Raw genomic sequence first — 6,607 nt, 5'->3', positions numbered from 1 at the left:
AAAAAAGGCACAAGGTTTCATTTTGCCTGTTGAGTCTTCCTTTTGGGAGAGGACGGCCCCCACACCGGTATCAGAAGCGTCGACCTCGACGATGAATTGGCGAGATGGGTCAGGTTGGATGAGGATGGGTGCGGATACGAACAGTTCCTTCAATTTGTCAAAGGCTTGTTGGGCTTCAGTGGACCAGACAAAGGGGTGAGAAGTAGAAGTAAGGCGCGTGAGGGGAGAAGCTATGCTGCTGTAAATACGGATAAAGCGCCTGTAAAAATTGGTGAAGCCTAGAAACTGTTGGAGTTTTTTCCGAGTGTCTGGAGGAGCCCAGTTGGTGACGGCTTCTAACTTAGCAGGATCAGGTCAGATGCAACCGGCCTCAATGATATAGCCGAGAAACTGAACGGTTGAGACATGAAACTCGCATTTCTCAAATTTTACATAAAGCTGGTTTTCCAATAATCTCTCCAGCACGAGACGTACGTGATGTTCATGTTGGGCCTGATCATGAGAATAGATGAGAATGTCATCTAGGTATACGAAGACGAACCGGTTAAGGAAATCACGGAGTATGTCGTTAACCAACCTCTGGAAGACTGCAGGGGCGTTGGTGAGGCCAAAAGGCATGACCAAATATTCATAGTGGCCTAAGGGGGTTTTGAATGCAGTCTTCCATTCGTCGCCTTCTTTGATGCGAACCAAATGGTACGCATTGCGGAGGTCTAATTTAGTGAAGATACGAGCTTGTTGAACGGAGTCAAAAACGGATGTGATTAGTGGCAGGGAGTATTTATCTTTGACTGTGATCTGATTAAGTTCGCGGTAATCGATGCAAGGCCTGAGTGTCTTATCTTTTTTCTCCACGAAGAAAAATCCAGCCCCCACAGGGGAGGAGGAGGGACATATGTGCCCTAGCGAAAGCGCTTCCTGGATGTACTGTTCCATGGCGTTTCTTTCGGGGCCCGACAGGTTTAATAGCTGCCCCTTAGGTAGAGGAGCACCAGGAAGGAGGGTAATAGCGCAATCGTAAGGTCTGTGCGGGGGAAGGGCGCTAGCCTTAGTTTTACTGAAAACCGCTTTTAAGTCGTGATAACACGACGGAATGGAAGCAAGATCTACTGAGACGGGACTCTCGGTATCAATGGAGCACACACGGGGAACCGCGGACAGTAAACAGTTAGCGAGGCAGTACGAACTCCATTGAGTGACAGATCCTTGAGCCCAGTTAAATTGGGAATTGTGCAATTTAAGCCAGGAGAACCCTAGCACTATGGGAGTATGAGCGGACTGGGTGATGTAAAACTGAACTGATTCCCTATGATTACCTGACGTGACGAGTAGAATGGGCTTGGTACGGTGGGTGATACGAGACAGGTGTTGTCCCCCGAGGCCAGAGGCTTCAATGGGGGTTTCTAGGGGCTCTGTGGGGATAGACAAGTGGTTAACTACATGAAAGTCAATAAGGCTCTGTTCCGCCCCAGAATCTACGAGGGCCCTAAGATCATGAACTTGGAGATCGAGGCATAACTTGACAGGTAAATACAAAAATTCTTTACCAGAATCTGTGGCAGATAACTCCCCTCGCGGCCTGTCGTCTAGCGAGGGGCTTGGGAGTTTAAACGTACTGGGCACCCTGAGACTAAATGGCCTTTAGCCCCGCAGTAGAAACAGGCACCAGCTTCGCGTCTTTTGCGCCGCTCCTCTTCTGACAGCCTTGAGTGACCGATCTGCATGGGTTCATCCATAGTCTTGGAGGGGACAGGACACTCAGCATACGGGTCTGGATCGATCGGTGGAGCGTGGACTGACTTAGTCTGGAGACGTGGAGGCGGATGACTTCGTTCTTTTTGGCGTTCCCGTATCCTAACGTCCGACCTGAGAGCGGCGGAAACTAACTCCTCAAAGGATCGTGCTTCCGGTTGAGAACAAAGGTGGTCTTTAATTTGTTCATTAAAGGACTGGTAGAAAACACCTTTGAGGGCCAGATCGGGCCAGCCAGCTTCAACCGCTAGAATGCGGAAATCGATAACGTGATCGCTAACAGGACGGCTCCGCTGTTTGAGTGCAAGCAGCCGCCGGGTCGCCTCTTCCTGTTTACGAGGTTGGTCGATTATCAGGCGGAATTCGCCGAGGAAACGCTCATAAGACAGGTGAGAGATGGGATTGGCAGAGAGAAAGGCTTGGGCCCACTGGAGAGCTTTACTTCGTAGAGAATTGATGATGAGTGTGATCTTCTTGTGATCGGTCCATACGATGAATGGCTGTTCTGCTCCCTCCAACCAGTGACGCCATTCCTCCAATGCCAGCTTGATGGCAAGTAGTTCCCGGTTGCCGACATCGTAGTTCTGTTCTGCCGGTGATAATTTGCGAGAAAAAAAGGCACAAGGTTTCATTTTGCCTGTTGAGTCTTCCTTTTGGGAGAGGACGGCCCCCACACCGGTATCAGAAGCGTCGACCTCGACGATGAATTGGCGAGATGGGTCAGGTTGGATGAGGATGGGTGCGGATACGAACAGTTCTTTCAATTTGTCAAAGGCTTGTTGGGCTTCAGTGGACCAGACAAAGGGGTGAGAAGTAGAAGTAAGGCGCGTGAGGGGAGAAGCTATGCTGCTGTAATTACGGATAAAGCGCCTGTAAAAATTGGCGAAGCCTAGAAACTGTTGGAGTTTTTTCCGAGTGTCTGGAGGAGCCCAGTTGGTGACGGCTTCTAACTTAGCAGGATCAGGTCGGTTGCAACCGGCCTCAATGATATAGCCGAGAAACTGAACGGTTGAGACATGAAACTCGCATTTCTCAAATTTTACATAAAGCTGGTTTTCCAATAATCTTTCCAGCACAGAGGCCAGTCCGTTCTGTCATGGCTACAGAACACTTTTCGAACCCAGAAGCTGAAACCCAGAAGGAACACAGCGGGAGGCAAGCGTGGCAGGTAAGAGGTTTAATACGTGGAGCAGGAAACAGAGCGTGAGCAGGACTGGATGTCGGTTCCAAACTAGAGGCAGAAGTTAGCGGCGTCACTGGTGGATTTCTCCGTAGGCAGATGTTGGTGAAGGATGGGATACTTGGTCCGCAGGAGAGGACAGATTGGCGAGACCGGCTGGAAACTGATTCTGGCGACCACTCGTGGTACTGGATTCCTGGAGGTGAGTAGAGAGAGACAGTTTTTAGTCATAGACTTGACGTAACGAAACAGACAATAGCTTGACTTGAGGACCAACTATGCACCATCAGGGGCAACGGACTGGCGAAGACTGATGATCCTGTGGCTCCTTATGAAGGCGGATGAGATGATGAGGTAAGTGGTCGCAGGTGGGGAGAATCAGCAGCCAAACGGAGAGGAGAGGGGGAGGAGTCTGACAGAGGCACCATATCACACCTGGAGTTTGCTTAAAAAAAGTGAGTCTGCATGAGTAACATCCCTTATGCTTACAAGAAATAAAGTAAGCATAATTCAATGCTAAAAGTTAAATATATGGTGGAAACTTTTTTTTATTGTTCTGAAACTGTTACCTGCATTATAAAATCTATATTTTTTTCACCAATGTAAAAATAAATGTTGTGTCCATTCACATTATTGCCTTATAAAAACAGAAATAATCAATCAAACAATATACATTGAATAAGTGTTTTCCTAAATTGTAAATTACAACTTTTTTTTAATGTAATATTTTAGAATAATTAGTAAATCTGATTTTACACTTGCGCTATTCTATGGGGTCAAGATGACCATTGACGTGTTAATACTACCATGACAAAGGAGGATAAAGGTGGAGAGGATTTCATGTAATCCATGGAAATCAGTGAAGATCACAAATCATTGAAGAAAAAAGGTTCAGAGCATTGTCTTGTGGGGTCTAGATGACCCAACTCCCAACGTTAAAGTGCCTAGGATAGCACAAGGGTTATAACAGTCTTATGAGTTGCTTCAGTCAATCACTGGATGGCGCCGTCTCTTAATGAAATGCTCTGAATGAAGTCACTTTTACATTTACTGTCATCCAAAAAAATCTATATTAATAATAAATATATAAACTTTTTCTCCTGCTTTATGGATTCAAACTTACTTTAATTAAACATTTTTCATACCTTGATTCAAACCTGCTATCCGACTCTCTCACTACAACCAATGTTCAAACTTTTACTTCTTCTTCTTCTTTCTCTTTCGGCTTTTCCCATCAGGGGTCGCCACAGCGAATCATCCTTTTCCACCTCACTCTATCATGGACATCTTCTACCCTAACATTAGCCAACTTCATGTCCTCTGTTAAGACATCCATGTATCTCCTCTTTGGCCGTTCTCTTGCCCTCCTGCCAGGCAGCTCCATCTCCAACATCCTTCTACCAATATATCCACTATCCCTCCTCTGAACATGTCCAAACCATCTCAGTCTGGCTTCTCTGACTTTGTCGCTAACACAGGCAACATGAGCCGTCCCTCTGATTTACTCGTTCCTTATCCTGTCTAACCTGGTCACTCCTAAGGAGAACCTCAACATCTTCATCTCCGCTACCTCCATCTCAGCCTCTTGTCTCTGTCTCACTGCTACCGTCTCTAACCCATAGAGCAGAGCTGGTCTCACCACTGTCTTGTACACCTTTCCTTTGAGTCTTGCTGGTACTCTTCTGTCACACAACACTCCTGACACTTTCCTCCACCCGCTCCAACCTGCCTGCACTCGCCTCTTCACCTCTTTTCCAAACCCCCCATCACACTGAACTGTTGACCCCAAGTACTTAAACTCCTGCACCTTCTTCACCTCAGCCCCCTGTAACCTAACGCTTCTACCTTGATCCCTCTCGTTCAGACACATGTATTCTGTCTTACTACGACTGACCTTCATGCCTCTTCTTTCCAGAGCAAACCTCCACCTCTCTAGCTGTTCCTCCACCTGCTCTCTACTCTCACTGCAAATTACAATGTCATCAGCAAACATCATTGTCCAGGGAGATTCCTGTCTTACCCCGTCTGTCAGCCTGTCCATCAGCATAGCAAACAAAAAAGGACTCAAAGCTGATCCTTGGTGTAGTCCCACCTCCACCTTGAACTCCTCTGTCTGACCTACAGCACATCTCACCACCGTCATACTTCTCTCATACATGTTCTGAACTACTCTGACATACTTCTCTGCCACTCCAGACGACCTCATACAGTACCACAGCTCCTCCCTCGGCACCCTGTCATACGCCTTCTCTAAATCTACGAACACACAATGCAGCTCCTTCTGACCATCTCTGTACTTTTCCATCAACATTCTCAAAGCAAAAATGGCATCAGTGGTGCTCTTACGGGGCATGAAACCATACTGCTGCTCACAGATCTCCACCTTCTTCCTAAGCCTGGCTTCCACTACTCTTTCCCACAGCTTCATTGTGTGGCTCATCAACTTTATTCCTCTATAGTTGCTGCAGTTCTGCGTGTCACCCTTGTTCTTAAAGATCGGAACCAGAACGCTTCTCCTCCATTCCTCAGGCATCTTCTCACTCTCTAAAATCCTATTGAACAAACTCGTTAGAAATTCCACTGCTGTCTCTCCTAGGCACTTCCATACCTCCACAGGTACGTCATCAGGACCAACGGCCTTTCCGCTCTTCATCATTTTCAGAGCCTTCCTAACCTCATCCTTTCCAATCTCTGCTACTTCCTGCTCCACAACAACCACATCTTCCTCCCTTCTTTTCCTGTCATTTTCCACGTTCATCAGCTCCTCAAAATACTCCTTCCATCTTTTCTGTACACTCTCCTGGGTTGTTAGCACCTTTCCATCTCTGTCCTTAATCACCCTTACCTGTTGCACATCCTTCCCATCTCTGTCTCTCTGTCTGGCTAGCCTGTACAAGTCCTTTTCTCCTTTCTTTGTGTCTAACCTGTCATATAGCTCATCGTAAGCTTTCTGTTTGGCCTTTGCCACCTCTCTCTTCACTCTACGCTGCGCTTCCTTGTACTCCTGTCTACCTTCCTCAGTCCTTTCTACATCCCACTTCCTTTTAGCCAACCTCTTCCTCTGGACGCATTCTAACATATTTTCCACAATTTGCTTTTTTTTGGGGGGGGTTCTGTGACTTTACAATGACCCACCCAATGACTCACATGTTTGGCTCTCCTTTGGCGAGTGCTGCTTGTCAGACTTCAGAACCGCAAACATACATGTTCATTTTCATTTCTGAAAATATCCGAAGCACTAAAAACCATCAATGCTCAATGTAGATTTTAATATGACAAATGTACCAGCATTGTGCTTTAGGAGCTTTTATTTTTTCTTGACCTGACTTAGAAGCAGGTCCAAGTGGTTGCTATGGAAACACCAAACCTCAACGGGACTCCCAAACAAACCCGACACGTTGCACTGCTCAGCAGAAGGAAACACCCTCTAAGATCATCTTCTCAACCAGACGAATCGTGACTGCAAGTTTCCACAAGTCGTGTAAACAAAAGGAAACCCCCAAAGAATGTGGACTTACCACGGAGGATATAAACAAGTTCTGGGACTCTGTTCCCGTCTCTTTGTGATGAAGGTTTCCAATGTGGTCATGGTGAACGACTGACTGTAAATGAAACCACTTACAGTCAGTCGTTCACCTGAAAGGGAACAAATTATTTTCATGGTGAAGATTTTAG

This window comes from Oryzias latipes, chromosome 8 (assembly GCF_053564925.1).
Source record: "Oryzias latipes strain Hd-rR chromosome 8, Olatipes_Hd-rR_3.1".
In the NCBI taxonomy this organism is placed as follows: Eukaryota; Metazoa; Chordata; class Actinopteri; order Beloniformes; family Adrianichthyidae; genus Oryzias; species Oryzias latipes.
Note: the sequence above shows the minus strand (reverse complement) of the source record.